Raw genomic sequence first — 19,580 nt, forward strand, 5'->3', positions numbered from 1 at the left:
TGTTTGGTTTCAGCTCCTTTCCTGCCTGCGTTCAGTTCTAGGAAAGCTGATACCTGTTTTTCCGCCTGCTCTGGGGGCTGAGTACCCAGATCCATTTCTGTTCCGTCTGTTATCAGCTTTGGGACAGCTGATTTCTGTGTTCCTGGACTTTCCCTGTTTATGTGTTGGTACCACAGTCCTTGTCCTGATTCTTGCTGTGTGTTGTTCCTGAAGTCCTTCTGTGTCTTGAACCCTGTACCCAGTGACTGTGACTTTTTGCTGTCTTTCTGTGAACAAACCTGGGTTCATCTTGAAGGTTTCTGCTGAGTTTCTACTGCTCTGTACTCAGCTTGCTATTCGGTGCAATCCCGGGCCGGCTCCAGTCCAACCCTGCGGTGTTTGCACCAGACTGCTTGAGTTCCTTTTTAGGTCACTGCCAGATGTCTGGAGCCTGATGACCGTTGCCTCTTGTGCTGAGCCTGATGACCGCTGCCTGATGTCCGGTGTCTGACGTCCTCCCCCAAATGTCCGGATCCTATCCTTCCCTGCCAGATGTCCGGAGCCTGATGACTGCAGCCTCATGTCCAGAGCCTGATGTCCGCGGCCTGATGTCCGGAGCCTGATGATCGCTGCCAGATGTCCGGAGTCCAATGCCAGTGTTCTGATGTTCTATCTGAGATCCAAGTTCTGATGTCCTACCTGAGACCTGATGTCCTGATGTCTGCCTTGTATCCTGATGTCCTGATGTCCAGAAGTCCTACTTGAGACCTGATGTCTGCCTTGAGCCCTGATGTCCAGATGTCCTGCCTGAGACCTGATGTCTGCCTTGTGCCCTGATGTCCAGATGTCCTGCCTGAAACCTGATGTCTGGCTTGTGCCCTGATGTCCGGCTCGGGTCCCGATGTCCTGCCTGTGTCCTGATGTCCTGCCTGAGTCCAGATGTCCCGTCCGTATTCCGATGTCCTGTCCATGTTCTGATGTCCAGCCTGTGTCCAGATGTCCAGTCCATGGTCCTGGTGGTCCAATTTATGCTCTTGAGTCGGTCCCACTTGTGTTCCTGGATGGATTCCTCCTCCGTGGTTCCCGGGAGTTTCCAGCTCTGTTCCCCGGTGATGGTCCCACCAGTGACCTGACCAGCCGATGCCCGGTGCTGTAGTGCCAACCTTCCTGGACCTGTGCTATCCATGTCTTGCTTATGTTCTGATGTCTTGTCGGTTCCCTGGGGTCTTACCCGTGACGGCTCCTGCCATTGTCAGAAGACTGTTTGAGGTCGGTATCTGATATTCTCCTGCTGTGCTATGCCTGAGGTCTGAGAGAGAGGCCATCCTAGTATGCCCGTGCCAGATAACCCAGGACTGCATCAACCCATGATGACCCTAGCTATCATCTGAAGTCTGCCCGAGGTCGGTGTCTGATGTTCTCCTGCTGTGCCTGTGCCTCTCCTGTGGGCCGAGAGCCAGGTCCTCCTAGGATGCCCGTGCCAGATGTCCTTTGAAGGCGTCAACCCGTGATGACCTCTTGCTTCACCTGTCAACCTGAGATGTGTACCCTTCATGATGTGTGTAATCGGGAACCTGGTGTCTACATTTCTTTTTGCTTTACTTAAGTAAACTTTATGTTTCTTCATACCTGAAGTTGTGCGGTGTCTTTTAGTCCTGCATATTGCCATCTTGTCCACAAGCTCAGCTGCCACAGACCCCGCTCGCTACCCTTCCCCTGTGGTCCAGTGGGTCCACATTCCACGATCACCTGGGGCGCATACCCAGTCATCGTTATGGTTCAACGACATGGGAGCGTTGGCTGGGTAAGCCAAGCTGCGTCCACGATCGTAACAAGCAGTAGTTGGTTACATCTGTCCCCATCTTGGGCCATTCGAAGCGTTGAAAGAGCCAGGCTTAGATTTGCTGATCTCCAAGTGTCCAGCGAGTGGGATCTCATGGGCTATCTGCAACAACTCAGAACTGTCTTTCCCTCAACCACTCCTTTTGGGATTTACCGGGAACTGTCTCCCGGTACAATCTCCCTCGCTCCCAGTACACCCTATCCTTACCAGTCACAGCGAGGTGTCTCAAGGCTTCCAGGCTCGCATGTGAGTGCAGAGCAGGCTGGAACTCCTGTCTGGAGGCAGCCAGAAGTGACGTCGGAGTCCCTTCCTTACGGGAACCCTCTGGGACCTAGTCCATCTCTGTTTAAGTCATCCTTCGGACTGAGGAGGGTCCAGAAGGCAGAATGTTATCTACATTCGGGCACTGACTGTGGGTAACAGCGGCTACGTAGGCTGTCTCCCTGGGGATTTCCACAGACAAATCAGCCAGCGCTGCTATGGGTACTCCCTCCCCATCCATCCCCATTACTTCAGGAGCAGTGCTATATATGGGGCAGTTACCTTCCTCTGTGGCACTGGTCAGTTGCACTGCATCACCTTCCTCATGGTTCCCGTGCCTCTCCCCATTTCCCTTAGCATTGTCGCTTGCTTCTGTTATGGGTTTCTCAGCCATCTCACCCCACAGCATGACGTAGCTGAGTACTCCTGCACCTTCAGATATATAAGAATTATCAGATAAAGCATTATCAGGTAAATCGCTGTCAGGTAAAACATGCACATTCACCTCATTATCATTAGCATTACCCTACATATCAGATTGGGGAGGGGTGTCAGGAACATAATATGCGAACATCCTTGCCAAATCAGTCCCCAACAAGATGTCACTGGGCAAGTTTTCGGACAACCCCACTTCTTTCAACCCCCTCCCAACACCCCAATCTATAAACACCAGGGCCATCAGCAAGGGACAGCGGATGCCCCAATCCTGGTGACAGGGTTTTCCCTGGAATAATCTCTTCAGGGGTTGCTAGATCGGGTCTGATGAGGGTTTGTTCAGCCCCGGTGTCCATGGGTGTGCCCAGGACCAAAACTGGGGGGGCAAGCCATGGTTGGGCGCGCGGCAAATTTTAGGCCATGCCCCGGCCACACCCATTTCACAACTAGTCACACCCATATCCACGCCCCAACCGCACTCATTTAGCACTGCTGATCACACTGACTGGTACTGAGGGCACAGTGGCTGGCATTATGGGCACAGTGGCCGGTTCTGAGGAAAAGAAAGAACAGAGAGAAAAAAGAAAGAACAGAAAGAGAGAAAGAAAATAGAGAGAAGAAAGAAAGAAAGAACAGAGAAAAAAAAGAACAGAGAGAAAGAAAGGAAGAACAGAGAGAAAGAAAGGGGAAAGAAAGAACAGAGAGCGAAAGAAAGAAAAGAGAGAGAGGGAAAGAAAGAGGGGAAAGAATAGAGAGAGAAAAAAAGAAGGAAAGAAAGAACAGAGATACAGAGAAAGAGGGGAAACAAAGAAAGAACAGAGAGAGAAAGAAAGAACAGAGAGAGAAAGAACAGAGAGAAAGAAAGACGGGAAGGAAAGAACAGAGAGATAAAGAAAGAACAGGGAGAGAGAAAGAACAGAGAGAGAGAAAGAAAGGGGAAAGAAAGAACAGAGAGAGAAAGAAAGAACAGAGAGAGAATGAAGAAAGAACAGAGAGAGAGAGAGAAAGAAAGAGGGGAAAGAATCCATGAAAGAAATAAAGAACAGAGAGAAAGAAAGAAAGAACAGAGCGAGAAAGAAAGAAGAGAAAGAAAAAGGGGAAAGAACAGAGAGAGAAAGAAAGAGGGGAAAGAAAGAAGGAACAGGGAGAGAGAAAGAAAGAACAGAGAGAGAATAAAGAAAGAACAGAGAGAGAGAGAAAGAGGGGAAATAGTGAATGAAAGAAAGAAATGGGAAAGAAAGAACAGAGAGAGAAAGAAAGAAAGTGTCATGATTCAGGTTGGATTATGACAGATTTTGCACAAGTAACCTTTTTTTTTTCCTTTAAGCTGTTTGCTTAAAGTTAGTTTTGCCCCCGGTGGCCATTAGGGTCATTACACTGTGGTTGGTGATAATGTAATGTCACGTGTGACTGGATACACCACCTCCAGCAGGGCGAATTTCTATAACACCTGTGAACCTGGATACATAAGGGAAACACCGGGGAAACTGTTACAATAGAATGTCAACAGCCATTCTAAGCGGAATTTGCATGCCCTCATCAGATCGCAGCCGCTAAGCAGCTGGAGGCCGGGCCATTACCGGCATGGGAGACTGGCTGGGAATCCCTGGTCCTGTTGACATTTCATTGTAACGGATTCCCAGGTGTTTCCCTTAACTCTGTTTAAATTCGCCCTGCTGGAGGCGGTGTATCCAGGTTCACGGGTGTTATAGAAATTCGCCCTGCTGGAGGCGGGGTATCCAGTCACACATGACATTACAGAAAGAACAGAGAGAAAGAAAGAACAGAGAGAGAGAAAGAAAGAGGGGAAAGAAAGGAAGAAAGACCAGAGAAAGAAAGAACAGAGAGAGAAAGAAAGAACAGAGATAGAAAGAAAGAACAGAGAGAGAAACAAAGAGAGGAAAGAAAGGAAGAAAGACCAGAGAGAGAGAGAAAGAAAGAAAGAACAGAGAGAGACAGAAAGAAAGAACAGAAAGAGAGAAACAAAAAAAGAACAGAGAGAAAGAAATCACAGAGAAAGAAAGAACAGAAAGAGAGAGAAAGAAAGAACAGAGAGAGAAAGAAAGAACAGAAAGAAAGAAAGAAAGAAAGAAGAGAGGGAGAAAGGAAAAAAAGAAAGATTAGAGAGAGAAGGAAAGAACAGAGAGAGAAAGAAAGATTAGAGAGGGAAAGAAAGAACAGAGAGAAATAAAGAAAGAACAGAGAGAGAGAAAGAGGGGAAAGAAAGAAAGAACAGAGTGAGAGAAAGAAAGAACAGAGTGAGAGAAAGAAAGAACAGGGAAAGAAAGAACAGAGAGAAAAAGAGTGGAAAGAAAGGAAGAAAGAGAAAGAAAGAACAGAGCGAGAGAAAGAAAGAACAGCGAGAGAAAGAAAGAACAGAGAGAGAGAGAAAGAAAAGATTAGAGAAAGAAAGATTAGAGAGGGAAAGAAAGAACAGAGAGAAAGAACAGAGAGAGAAAGAAAGAACAGAAAGAAAGAAAGAAAGAAGAGAGCAAGAGAAAGAAAGAGGGGAAAGAAAGAACAAGAACAGGGAGAGAGAGAAAGAAAGAGGGGAAAGAAAGAACAAAGAGAAAGAACAGAGAGAGAAAGAAAGAACAGAGAGAGAAAGAAAGAGGGGAAGAAAAGAAGAAAGAATAGAGAGAACGAAAGAAAGAAAAAGAAAGAACAGAGAGAGAGAAAGAATGAGGGAAAATAAAGAACAGAGAGAGAAAGAAAGAACAGGGAGAGAGAAAGAAAGAGGGGAAATAATGAAAGAAAGAACAGAGAGAGAAAGATGGAACAGAGAGAGAAAGATAGAACAGAGAGAGAAAGAAAGAACAGGGAGAGAAAGAAAGATCAGAGAGCGAGAGAAGGAAAGAAAGAAAGAACAGGGAGAGTGAGAGAAAGAAAGAACAGAGAGAGAGAAAAAAGAACAGAGAGGGGAAGAAGAAAGAACAGAGAGAGAAAGAAAGAGAAGAAAGAATGAATGAAAGAAAGAGGGGAAAGAAAGAACAGAGAGAAGGAACAGAGAAAGAAAGAAAGAACAGAGAGAGAAAGAAAGATTAGAGAGGTTAAGAAAGAACAGAGATAGAAATAAAGAAAGAACAGAGAGAGAGAAAGAGGGGAAAGAAAGAAAGAACAGAGTGAGAGAAAGAAAGAACAGAGTGAGAGAAAGAAAGAACGGGCAGAGCTGGGCCGATTCCCCTTATGGCTCACTATACACAAGAGGGCGCTATCACACCAGGCGCACATACAGAACAGCAACCCCAGCTCCTACCATCATAAAGCCCTGCTGAGCCAGAGCCAAGAGCAAGCCAGGAACCTCGGCAGCCAGCTCAACCAAAGTCAGCAACACACCCTAACTAAAGCCCAAATAAAAGAGATCTCAGAGAGCAGCAAGATGCAATATATAGAGGGTTGGAAGAGTGAATTGGAGAACTCCCAGAAACTCACCATCTACCGGTCACTGCGGAGGGACTACACACTGGCTCCATACCTGGAAAGGCTACGCCACCCCAAAGACAGGCAGACCCTGAGTATATACAGATTAAGCGCCCACAACCTAGAGGTGGAAACAGGGCGGCACCGACAGACATACAAGCCACGAGAGAACAGACTGTGCCAGCACTGCCAGCAGGGGGCTCTGGAAGATGAGGTGCATTTCCTGCTGCACTGCAACAAATACTCAGCAGTGAGGGACTCCCACTTCCAGAAACTTACCACCCATACCCCAGACTTCCCATCCATTGACGAGGAGAGGAAACTCTGCATCCTACTGGGGGAAGAAGAATCAATGGTGGAGGTCGCCTCCCAATATGTCACCACATGTGATAAGATGAGAGCAACTAAAGACCTCCAAATGGACAATCACTCCCCAAATTTTGCCCCCAACACCCCATCCCCACTACCCTAATCCACTCCCCTGCCACACTTCTTTTCTTGCTTTGGCAACACTAATTGTATTTTGGTCCTGCCAATAAAGCCTATTTGAATTTGAATTTGAGTGGAAGAAAGGAAGAAAGAACAGAGAGAGAGAGAGAAAGAAAGAGAGAGAAAGAAAGAACTGAGAGAGAAAGAAAGAACAGGGAGAGAGAAATAAAGAGGGGAAAGAAAGAACAGAGAGAGAAGGAAAGAAAGAAAGAACAGAGAGAGAAAGAAAGAAAGAACATAGAGAGAGGAAGAAAGAACAAAGAGAGAAAGAAAGAAATAGGAGAAAGAAAAGGTAAAAGAACAAAGAGAGAAAGAAAGAAAGAGGGGAAAGAAAGAACAAAAGAGAGAAAGAAAGAGGGGAAAGAAAGAACAGGGAGAGAGAGAAAGAACAGAGAGAGAGAAAGAAAGAACAGAGAGAGAATAAAGAAAGAACAGAGAGAGAAAGAAAGAGGGGAAAGAATGAATGAAAGAATCAGGGGAAAGAAAGAACAGAGAAAGAAAAAAGTAAGAACAGAGAGAGAGAAAGAAAGAGGGGAAAGAAAGGAAGACCAGAGAGAGAAAGAAAAAAAGAGCAGAGAGAAAGAAAGAAAGAACAGAACGAGAAAGAAAGAGGGGAAAGAAAGAAAGAACAGGGAGAGAGAAAGAAAGAGGGGAAGAAGAAAGAACAGAGAGAGAAAGAAAGAGAAGAAAGAAAGAATGAATAAAAGAAAGAGGGGAAGGAAACAACAGAGAAAGAAAGAACAGAGAGAGAAAGAAAGAGTGGAAGAAAGGAAGAAAGAACAGAGAGAGAGAAAGAACAGGGAGAGAGAAAGAGGGGAAAGAAAGAACAGAGAGAGAAAGAAAGAACATAGAGAGAGAAAGAAAGAACAGAGAGAGAAAGAAAGAAAGAACAGAGAGAAAGAAAGAGGAGAAAGAAAGGGTAAAGAAAGAACAAAGAGAGATAAAGAAAGAGGGGAAAGAAAGAACAGGGAGAGAGAGAAAGAACAGGGAGAGAGAGAAAGAAAGAACAGAGCGAGAGAAAGAAAGAACAGAGAGAGAATAAAGAAAGAACAGAGAGAAAGAAAGAGGGGAAAGAATGAATGTAAGAAAGAATCAGGGGAAAGAAAGAACAGAGAAAAAAGTAAGAACAGAGAGAGAGAAAGAAAGAGGGGAAAGAAAGGAAGACCAGAGAGAAAGAAAAAAGAACAGAGAGAAAGAAAGAACAGAACGAGAAAGAAAGAGGGGAAAGAAAGAAAGAACAGGGAGAGAGAAAGAAAGAAAGAACAGAAAGAGAAAGAAGAAAGAACAGAAAGAGAGAGAGAAAGAAAGAGGGGAGAGAATGAATAAAATAAAGAAAGAGGGAAAGAACAGAGAAAGAAAGAACAGAGAAAAAGAGGGGAAAGGAAGAACAGAGTGCAGGGCCGCCATCAGGGCATTACTGCCCTGACTGGCATATGGGGCCCGGTGGGCAGAGGGGGCCCGCATCGGGGCCGGTCTCCTCTGCTCACCAGGCCCCTACCGGCAGGTAAACCGGGCCCTTAGCGTGGCGCTGCGCACATCAGTAGTTAACAGCCACCAGCCAATCGGATGCTGGAAGCTGACGTCAGCCGCAGTGCGCACCTCGCCGGCATCTGACATCGCTGTCAGTCGCCGGCTAGAGCACGCTACAGCGTGGAGGGACGGAGCTTCGCCCGCCGCTGGAGCGCGGTCAGGTAAGGAGAATTTTTTACTTTTTTTTTACAGCGGCGATCCGGGGGACGCGGGGGCAGAATGCTGGACTGGAGCAGAATACTGGAGACTGGGGCAGAATCTGAACATGGGGCAGAATTTTGGACTGGGGCAGAATGCTGAACATGGGGCAGAATGCTGGACTGGGGCAGAATGCTGGACTGGGGCAGAATGCTGAACATGGGGCAGAATGATGCTAGACTGGGGCAGAATGTTGAACATGGGGCACAATGTTGAACATGGGAAAAATTCTGGACATGGGGCAGAATGCTTGACTGGGGCAGAATGCTGAACATGGGGCAGAATGCTGAACATGGGGCAGAATGCTGGACTGGGGCAGAATGCTGAACATGGGGCAGAATGCTGGACATGGGGGCAGAATGCTGGAGACTGGGGCAGAATGCTGGAGACTGGGGCAGAATAATGTAGACTGGGGCAGAATGCTGTAGACTGGGGCAGAATGCTGTAGACTGGGGCAGAATGCTGGACATGGGGCAAAATGCTGGAGACTGGGGCAGAATGCTGGACATGGGGGCAGAATGCGAGACACTGGGCAGAATGGAGATACAGGGCATGATTGGAGACAGATCGCACAGGATCATGGGGCAGGATGGATACGATGGAGATCATATGGGGCAGAATGGATACTCATGAGGGCGGGATGGGAAAACATATGGCTAAAGCCAGGAATAAGACACGCGGGGGTCAGGATGGGGGATGTTATTACCATAGGGGCTAATTAAGGGATATTATTACTGATTACTGCAGTGATGTATTTAATTTTTTGAGGATACTGTTTTAAATGGGGGTGCCGGTCCTGTTACTGTGCAGAGTGACACTATGTCGCCTTTTTTTCTTCATGTGGTGTAATGTAGAAGTTGGGAAAAAATAAGTAATGTGTTCTGCAAGCGGAGCTCTAGATAACCGTGTTATTTCCTGCAGAGACGAGCCCTGGCTGGAAGACGTGATGGCGATCTGTGCTGGATGAATGAAAAGCAAGGATGAAGGACTTCACCTAGAGACGTCACTGATGAGTTAGTGTGTTACCTGTACTGTACTGTCCAGAGTATTACACCACCGCAGGGCATCGCTCCTACCGCCTGATACTAATGTACTGTACAGAGTATTACACCACCGCAGAGCATCGCTCCTACCCCCTGATACTAATGTACTGTCCAGAGTATTACCACACTGCAGAGCATCGCTCCTACCACCTGATACTAATGTATTGTACAGAGTATTACACCACCGCAGAGCATCGCTCCTACCCCCTGATACTAATGTACTGTCCAGAGTATTACACCACAGCAGAGCATCGCTCCTACCCCCTGATACTAATGTACTGTACAGAGTATTACACCACCGCAGGGCATCGCTCCTACCCCCTGATACTAATGTACCGTCCAGAGTATTACACCACCGCAGGGCATCGCTCCTATCTCCTGATACTAATGTATTGTACAGAGTATTACACCACCGCAGGGCATCGCTCCTACCCCCTGATACTAATGTACCGTCCAGAGTATTACACCACCGCAGGGCATCGCTCCTACCGCCTGATACTAATGTACCGTCCAGAGTATTACACCACCGCAGAGCATCGCTCCTACCCCCTGATACTAATGTACTGTCCAGAGTATTACACGACCGCAGAGCATCGCTCCTACCCCCTGATACTAATGTACCGTCCAGAGTATTACACCACCGCAGGGCATCGCTCCTACCGCCTGATACTAATGTACGGTCCAGAGTATTACACCACCGCAGAGCATCGCTCCTACCCTCTGATACTAATGTACTGTCCAGAGTATTACACCACCGCAGAGCATCGCTCCTACCCCCTGATACTAATGTACTGTCCAGAGTATAAGGCCGGGGTCACACTGGCAAGGAATACGGCCGAGTGAGAGGCGCTAAAAGCCCGCATTACACACGGACCAATGATTCTCTATGGGGTCCCTCGCACCAGCCGTATATTTCTCATCCGTATTCTACGCTCCGTGCCAGTCGCAGCATGCTGCGATTGTCAGCGTACTACGGCCGTAATACGCCAATGCAAGTCTATGGGTGCGCAAAAAATACGGATTACACACGGACCACACATGTGACTTGCGAGAAATACACACCCGGTGTCTTTTAGCAAGGCCGGCAATTCAGTGCGCGATACAGTAAACTCACACTGACAGGTTTAATAAAGAAACGAAAGAATAGATATAGACACATATATATATATGCATTCTATGTGTCTATATCTATTCTTTGGTTTCTGTTAGAAACCCTGTCATAGGGCTCCATTATATGTCCATTTTGTAAGCCTGCGAGAAAATCTCGCCATACAGATTACATACGGATGCTGACATGCGCAAAATACGCGACCACACCTTGATTACGGATGACATACGGAGCACTGTTTAGGGGCCATTCATTCGTATTACGCATGTAAAATACTGACCGTATTTTGCGTCGGTTAGTGTGACCCCGGCCTAAGCTTCACATTGGGGAAAAAAATTCCTTCCCGACTCCACATACAGCACTCAGACCAGCTCCCTGGATCAACGCAATATTAAGAAAACTAGTGTATATACCCTGTAATATTATACTTTTCAAGAAAGGCATCCAGGCCCCTCTTAAATTTTAGTAGAGAATCACTCATTACAACATCATATGGAAGAGAGTTCCATAGTCTCACTGCTCTTACAGTAAAGAATCTGCATCTGTGAGTATGCTTAAACCTTCTTTCCTCCAGACGTAGAGGATGCCCCCTTGTCCCCGTCACAGGTCTAAGCGTAAAATGATCATTAGAAAGGTCTTTGTATTGTCCCCGCATATATTTATACATTGTAATAAGATCACCCCTAAGCCTTCGATTTTCCAAACTAAATAACCCCAAGTGTAATAACCTGTCTTGGTATTGCAGACCCCCCAGTTCCCTAATAACCTTGGTCGCTCTTCTCTGCACCCGCTCCAGTTCAGCTATGTCTTTCTTATACAACGGAGACCAGAACTGTACACAGTATTCTAAGTGTGGTCGCACTAGTGACTTATATAGAGGTAAAATGTTCTCCTCATGAGCATCTATGCCTCTTTTAATGCATCCCATTATTTTATTTGCCTTTGCAGCAGCTGCCTGACATTGGCCACTAAGGCTATGTGCACACGCTGCGGATTCTGCTGCGGATCCGTTGCGGATTTGGCCTCTGTGGATCCGCAGCAGTTCTGCAGACAGTGTACAGTACAATGTAAGTCTATGTGATTTACAATCTGCTGTGCAAATGCTGCGGTTTTTCAACTGCGGAAAAGCTGCGGTTTTGAATCTGCAGAAAGAATTGACATGTCAATTCTTTCTGCGGATTCCGCTGCGGTTTGCCACCTATTCCATTGTCCAGGTGTCAAACCGCAGGGGAAAACCGCTGGCCAGGTCATTTTAGCTGCGGTTTTACCTGCGGATCCGCAGATACAAATCCGCGGGTGAATCCGCAGCGTGTGCACATAGCCTTTATGTGAGTTTGTCATCCACCCATACACCCAGGTCTTTTTCAGTGACAGTTTTGCCCAGTGTTTTACAATTAAGCACATAATTATACATCTTGTTTGTTCTACCCAAGTGCATGACCTAACATTTATCGCCATTAAAGCTCATTTGCCATTTATCAGCCCAAGCTTCTAGTTTACATAAATCCTCCTGTAATATTGAATTGTCCACCTCTGTATTGATTGCCCTACAGTGTTTAGTGTCATCTACAAATATTGAAATTCTACTCTCTATGCCCCCTACAAGGTCATTAATAAATATGTTAAAAAGAAGCAGGCCCAATACTGACCCCTGTGGTACCCCACTGCTAACCGTGACCCTGTCCGAGTGTGCTCCTTTAATGACCACCCTTTGTTTCCTATCTCTGAGCCAGCTCTTAATCCACTTACACATATTTTTCCCTATCCCCATTGTTCTCATTTTATGTATCAACCTTTTGTGTGGTACCGTATCAAAAGCTTTTGAAAAGTCCATGTACACCATGTCCACTGCATTCCCTTGGTCCAGTCCTGAACTTTCCTCTTCATAAAAGCTTATCAGATTAGTCTGACAGGAACGGTCCCTCGTAAATCCATGTTGATATTGGGTCATGAGGTTATTCTTCTCCAGATACTCCAGTATAGTATCTCTTAGAAAACCCTCCAGGATTTTACCCACAGTTGAAGTTAAACTTACTGGCCTATAATTTACAAGTTCAGTTTTTGTCCCCTTTTTGAATATTGGCACCACATTTGCTATGCGCCAGTCCTGTGGTACAGACCATGCTATTATGGAATCTTAAAGATTAAAAATAATGGTCTATGACTGTGCTTAATTCCTGCAGTACTCGGGGGTGTATCCCATCCGGGCCCGGGCATTTGTCAATTTTAGTGATTTTTAGACGCTGCCGTACTTCCTGCTGGGTTAAGCAGGTGACATTTAATGGAGAATTTTTATCACTGATCATGTTATCCGTCATGGGATTTTCTTGTGTAAATACTGTTGAAATTTAGCATATTGGCTTTTTCCTCATCCTCATCCACCATTTCGCCCAGACTATTTGTAAGGGGACCAACACTATCATTTTTTAGCTTCTTACTATTCATGTAGTTAAAGAATATTTTGGTATTATTTTTACTTTCTCTGGCAATGAGTCTCTCTGTGTCAATCTTTGCTGCATTGATTTGCTTTTTATGGAATTTATTTAATCTTCTGTATTTAAAGACTCATCACTACCTACTTGCTTTAATTCTCTAAATGCTTTATTTTTATCTCTTATTGTACCCCTTACAGCTCTATTTAGCCATAGTGGTTTCCTCCTATTTCTAGCATGTTTATTCCCATACGGTATATATTGTGCACAGGTCCCATTCAGAATGCTAATAAATGTCTCCCATTTTCTTTGTGTATTTTTATGTCTCAGGATATCATCCCAGTTAATTGCACCAAGATCATCTCATCCGTTGGAAATTTGCCTTCCTGAAGTTTAGTGTCCTGGTAACCCCTCTGCTACACATCTTATTAAAGGATATATGAAAACTTATTATCTTGTGATCACTATTACCCAAGTGACCCCCAACCCTTATATTTGTATGTATCCCCCTTCTCATGTACTGTACCATGGAATTAATGGCGCTATATAAATAATAATAATAATAATATTGTTCAACATCTTTAGCAACGATTTAGATGAAGGAATTGAGGGTAAACTGAATAAATTTGCTGATGACACAAAGCTAGGAGGGATAGCTAATACTAGAGAAGAGAGAGAGAGGATTCAAAAAGATATAAATAAACTGGGGCAGTGGGCAGCAACTAACAGAATGGTTTTTAACAGGGAAAAATGCAAAGTACTACATCTGGGCAATAAAAATGAAATCAGCATATACAGAATGGGAGGAATAGGGCTAAGCAACAGCACATGTGAAAAAGACTTGGGTATATTAATAGATCATTGACTGAATATGAGTCAACAGTGTGATGCAGCAGCAAAAAAGGCAAATGCAATTCTAGGATGTATTAACAGAAGCATAAAGTCTAGATCACGTGAAGTGATTATTTCCCTCTACTCCTCTTTGGTCAGACCTCATCTGGAATACTGTGTCCAGTTTTGGGCGCCACATTTTAAAAAAGACATCAACAAACTGGGGCAAGTTCAGAAAAGAGCGACCAGAATGGTGACCGGTCTGCAAACCCTCTCTTATGAGGAATGGTTGCAGGATTTGGGAATGTTTAGCTTGCAAAAGAGAAGATTGAGAGGAGACTTAAAGGGAAGGTGCCGTGTTTTTTCATAATTTAATGTAAAAAAGAAAAAAGGATAAAAAGATATTGTCCCCTAAGCTTGACTCAGTGGTGTGTATGGTTTGTTTTTTTTACTGTATTAATGCAGCCAATGGGGGCTGCCATCTTACCTTTCTGGCTGCTGAACGACACTTTCCATGCTCATTTACGGCAGTCCCTGGGCATAAGACATAACGGTCGGCTCCCGACCCTATCTCTATCATTGCAGCAGCATCAGGAGTGAACTGGGCACGCCTCTGTGGGCAGCTCAATTCACAGCTGTAGGTGTGGCCAGGCGCCATCTTATTAGAGCCCAGTACTTTTTACTTTCCTTTTAGCTCCATTTACACTCTATTGCAAGCACTGTTATCACTGATGCTGTACTGTTCCAGCATAAGGGCTTGGATGTTCACTCTGCACATACCAGCTGCAGGAGAGGAACCAGGACGAGCTCCTGGAGACCGAGCTGCTCTTTCCAAAACACCCGACCAGCTGCTGCCCCTGCAAAACAAAGGAGGAGCTGCTTCCTGCTGTTTCAAAACACTTGGCAATCTGCTGGACATCTAATCCTCTCCTGTGTGATACTGACTGCAGAGCCGTGTATCTAATCCTCTCCTGTGTGATACTGTGTGCTGATCCGTGTATCTAATCCTATCCTGTGTGATACTGACTGCTGAGCCGTGTATCTAATCCTCTCCTGTGTGATACTGACTGCTGAGCTGTGTATCTAATCCTCTCCTGTGTGATACTGACTGCTGAGCTGTGTATCTAATCCTATCCTATGTGATACTGACTGCTGAGCCGTGTATTTAATCCTCTCTTGTGTGATACTGTCTGCTGAGCCGTGTATCTAATCCTATCCTGTGTGATACTGACTGCTGAGCTGTGTATCTAATCCTATCCTGTGTGATACTGACTGCTGAGCTGCGTATCTAATCCTATCCTGTGTGATACTGTCTGCTGAGCCGTGTATCTAATCCTATCCTGTGTGATACTGACAGCTGAGCCGTGTATCTAATCCTCTCCTGTGTGATGCTGTCTGCTGAGCCGTGTATCTAATCCTATCCTGTGTGATACAGTTTGCTGATCCGTGTATCTAATCCTATCCTGTGTGATACTGACTGCTGAGCCGTGTATCTAATCCTATCCTGTGTGATACAGTCTGCTGAGCCGTGTATCTAATCCTATCCTGTGTGATACTGCTCTCCTGAAATACTCTGTGCTGCTGTCACCCTGCTGGTTTTATGTGTGATCTACATTGTGGTATGGCGGCATTATGTGAGAACACTATGGCAGTATTATCTGCTAAAAGGGGACCCATTCTAGGGTGGTTCTGACTGAGCACCTGCACATGGGTCAGGGGTAAAAGTTAGGTGCAGTCAGGGGAGGGCTGGTGAGGCAGCTGAAGAGAGGGGTCTCATTTTTATCGTTACTGAATGGCTCCATTTCCCCCCAGCCTGCTTCCCAGCATCACCCCGGACTGAGCCTGTCGCCTCGCTTTCACACATCGCCAGGACAGGATCTGAGGAGGGGAATGGGGTCTTTGCATGCAAAGTCTGGATCAGAACAGGCCATCAATCAGCAGAAATGTTTCCTGGATTTCTGTGCTGCTGTCACCATGCTCCTCCCCCATATATCTCCCTATGTGCCCCCCATAGACCAGCACACTGCTGTCCTGAAATACTCTGTGCTGCTGTCACCCTGCTCCCAGAATCCTTGCTGCCTGCCATCCTCGGTGACCGAAGACCCCATTCCTCTCCTCAGATCCTGTCCTGGCGATGTGTGAAAGCGAGGCGACAGGGGCCTGATGTATGGTGGAAGGAGCAGGGCGACAGCAGCACAGAGTATTTCAGGAGAGCAGTGTGCTGGTCTATGGGGGGCGCCCTGTTCGGTGCCAGGGATTGTACATAGAGCGCTGTGTTTTATACACATGGATGGACCGTCTGCTTGTCTGCTCCACAGAAATCCAGGAAACATTTCTGCTGATTGGTGACCTGTTCTGATCCAGACTTTACATTCAAAGACAGTCAGTAACTTTGCAGGCCCCATCAAAATGGCTGCTCACTGTGTTCCTAGATGTCATCCTCTCTTTTCCCTTAGCAAACACCCAGAAGGGGAGGAGAGGAGTGACACCACACCCATGTCAGCAGATTCCGCCCATAATTACTGCAGGGCAGTAATGGGAGCTAGTTGTACACTAGGTTTTTGTGCCAAATTTCAGTAGCTGCTCCCCCTAGTGTTAACAAGTGAAAATGCCAAACTTTTTAAAATTATTTTTCACATTTTGCAAAATTAAAACAAATGATAATATATTTTAAGAACATGTAAACATTAATTCTTTACATTTTTTCAGTTGCTGAAAAAAAATTTTTTGGATGGCACCTTCCCTTTAATAGCTGTCTACAAATATCTCAAGGGCTGTCACATTGTAGAAGGATCATCTTTATTCTCATTTGCACAAGGAAAGACTAGAAGCAATGGGATGAAACTGAATGGGAGGAGACACAGATTGGATATTAGAAAAAAACTTGATAACTCGAGTACAGATAGTATAGACAGGGCCGTATTTAGAGTTTAAGCTGCCGTAGGCATTTTTAGTGCTGCCTCCCCCATTGGTGCGTATGACTAATCCAGACACTTTGGCAAAAATCGTTGAAGTGAAAGTAGCCTTTCTCCCTAGTGCAGTCATCTCCCCAGTGCAGCCATATCCCCAGTGCAGCCATCTCCCCAGTGCACCCGCTTCTCCACTGCAGCCGTTTCCCCAGTGCAGCCATCTCCCTAGTGCAGCCATCTCCTCAGTGCAGCCATCTCCCTAGTGCAGCCATCTCCCCAGTGCAGCCATCTCCCTAGTGCAGCCATCTCCCCAGTGCAGCCATCTCCTCAGTGCAGCCATCTCCTCAGTGCAGCCATCTCCTCAGTGCAGCCCTCTCCCCAGTGCAGCCATCTCCCCAGTGCAGCCATCTCCCCAGTGCAGCCATCTCCCCAGTGCAGCCATCTCCCCAGTGCAGCCATCTCCCCAGTGCAGCCATCTCCTCAGTGCAGCTATCTCCCTAGTGCAGCCATCTCCCTAGTGCAGCCATCTCCTCAGTGCAGCCCTCTCCCCAGTGCAGCCATCTCCCCAGTGCAGCCATCTCCCCAGTGCAGCCATCTCCCTAGTGCAGCCATCTCCCTAGTGCAGCCATCTCCCTAGTGCAGCCATCTCCTCAGTGCAGCCCTCTCCCCAGTGCAGCCATCTCCCTAGTGCAGCCTTCTCTCCAGTGCAGCCGTTTCCCCAGTGCAGCCGTCTCCTCAGTGCACCCGTTTCACCAGTGCAGCCATCTCCTCAGTGCAGCCATCTCCCCAGTGCACCCGTTTCCCTAGTGCAGCCATCATCTCAGTGCAGCCATCTCCCTAGTGCAGCCATCTCCCCAGTGCACCCGTCTCCCCAGTGCAGCCATCTCCCCAGTGCAGCCGTCTCCTGTTGTGAATTCTCTCTCTGGCTTCCCTCTGGTCATTACTGAAGGTAGTGGAGCTGGTCAGATTGACAGAGGGGTTGCGAGTTCTCTTTCTGGGCTCCCTCTGGTGGTGGTTACTGGAGGTAGTGGAGCTGATCTGATTGACAGAAGCTTGCCATCTGATAATGAGGAAGACGATTGGAGATCTGGGGTTTCTTATTGGGATTTAAGACAGCTGACTCCCTCTATCCCTGCTGGTGATTTTCTTCCTGTGCCTTCTGAGGCCTGATGTCTCCTGCTCTTTCCCTGCATGGTTCAGCTAAGGCTAGTTTCACATTTGCATTTAAGGCCGCAGCGACGGCCTGCACACGGCCGCCGCTAAGCCCCACCCCCTGCCGCGCCTCCTCCAGTAGCTCCGCCTACGGGCGCATGACGCTGCATGCGTCCTGCGTCCCCTATCTTTAGCACTGGGGATGCAGGCTGTGTGCAGGTATGTGTTTGGCGGCGCATGCGTCCTTTTGACGCTGCGCCGACCGCACCAAATTGCAACAAGTTGCGTTTGGCGCTGGTCGGCACAGCGTCAAAAGGACGCATGCGCCGCCAAATGCATAACTGTGCACGGCCTGCGTCCCCAGTGCTAAAGATAGGGGACGCAGGACGCATGCAGCGTCATGCGCCCGTAGGCGGAGCTACCGGAGGAGGCGCAGCAGGGGGAGGGGCTTAGCGGCGGCCGTGCGCAGGCTGTCGCTGCGGCCTTAAACGCAAATGTGAAACTAGCCTAAGTGATTCATTTGCTATTCTGTTTGCATTTAATCTGGTTTTGTCTATCTCTGCCTTGAGTGGGACAGCCAGCTCCGGCTGGGGCTGTGCTGAATCACCACCCATAAGTTACTGCTTGTGCCAGTTTGTTTTGTCCCCTGTTATATTGGTCTCTTTTTGCTTTGCTTTCAGAATGTAACAGGGTCTTCTATGCTGTAATACCTCTTACATTACCACTCCGTGTTTCAGGAGGTCCACTCTGCTTTTCCTCACTTCTGGATGAAGGACGCTGGCTCGAAAGGCTTTGTAACATGGGAACATATAAAAGATCACTGTTTCTCCACGTATTTCCAGTGTGACAACATTTTACTCACCTGTCTCAGAATATATATACATACAGAGGACAGGACAATCAATATGTGGGGGACCAGTAGATAACAGGCTCCATGCATTACAATAGCTGCTGGTGGCCGGTGACCCCCGATCATTTACCGTGGGATTTACAAAGGTGGGGGGATGTCAGAAGTGGGATATCTCATTTACCTCTGCCCAGGGGTCGCAGCCGGTCGGTTGCTGCATTAGGGGTATGTGTCTCACATTGCACCCATCATACATGCATCTCCTATTCGGGGTGCTGGGGGGTTCTGTAACACGGCTCCCCCTTTTCAGCGATGCGATCGGCATACACAGTCTGATCCTTAACGGATCGGCTTGGGGATGACCGAAGTCTATGGGGTTGGTACAAGTTCCGTTTGTCGACTTAGTCCATCAGCATTACCACTTTGTTTGCCGGGTCTGTAGTGGATGGTGAAGTCTAGAGGTTGTAGGGCTAAACTCCACCGCAGTAATCTGGCTTTGTCTCCAGAGACCCGATTAAGCCACTCTAGGGGATTATGGTCCGTTAGGAGGGAAAACTGTCGTCCATACAAATATGGTTGTAACTTCTTGAGTGCCCATACTACTGCCAGGCACTCCTTCTTGATGGCCGCATAGCTTACTTCGCGGGGCAGTTTCTGACTCAGGTAGGTTACCGGGTGGTCTTGACCATCCGGCCTGACTTGGCTCAGCACTGCCCCCAGTCCAAACAGAGAAGCGTCTGTGTGAACAAGGAAACGTTTAGTTGGATCGGGTGCGGCCAATACCGGGGTATTTGTGAGGGCGTCCTTTAGCTGGCGGTAGAGTTAAGCGACTTTGGTCGGATCGGGTTTCATGAAACAAAATTTGTTTCAGATGAAACTGGTCCGACTAGGGCAAAAAAAGTCGGAGTTTCGTCCAAAACCCGACCCCAATGCAAGTCAATGGGGAATAAAAGTCGGCATTGAGTGGATGAATGTCATCCGCTTAATGCCGACTTTTATTTCCCATTGACTTGCATTGGGGTCGGGTTTCGGACGAAACTCCGACTTTTTTTGCCCTAGTCAGACCAGTTTCATCTGAAACAAACTTTTTTTCATGAAATCCG

At 47.0% G+C, this 19,580-nt stretch overlaps 1 long non-coding RNA gene across 2 annotated transcripts in view; it reads left to right on the forward strand.

Moving 5' to 3' along the window:
- The window catches only part of LOC141082884 (uncharacterized), a 64,697-nt gene that overhangs the window by 22,615 nt on the left and 22,502 nt on the right, over positions 1 to 19,580 (forward strand). Inside the window, exon 2 of one of the 2 annotated variants that reach the window (XR_012230602.1) lies at positions 13,069 to 13,142. This is a non-coding gene — a long non-coding RNA (uncharacterized lncRNA). Of the gene's footprint in view, positions 1 to 408; positions 7,412 to 13,068; positions 13,143 to 19,580 lie in introns of those variants that run through there. The other variant, XR_012230601.1, reaches the window with a different exon arrangement.

The sequence above is a fragment of the Dendrobates tinctorius genome, unplaced genomic scaffold, assembly GCF_039654945.1.
Source record: "Dendrobates tinctorius isolate UK_male_01 unplaced genomic scaffold, ASM3965494v1 ptg000019l, whole genome shotgun sequence".
Taxonomy (NCBI): domain Eukaryota; kingdom Metazoa; phylum Chordata; class Amphibia; order Anura; family Dendrobatidae; genus Dendrobates; species Dendrobates tinctorius.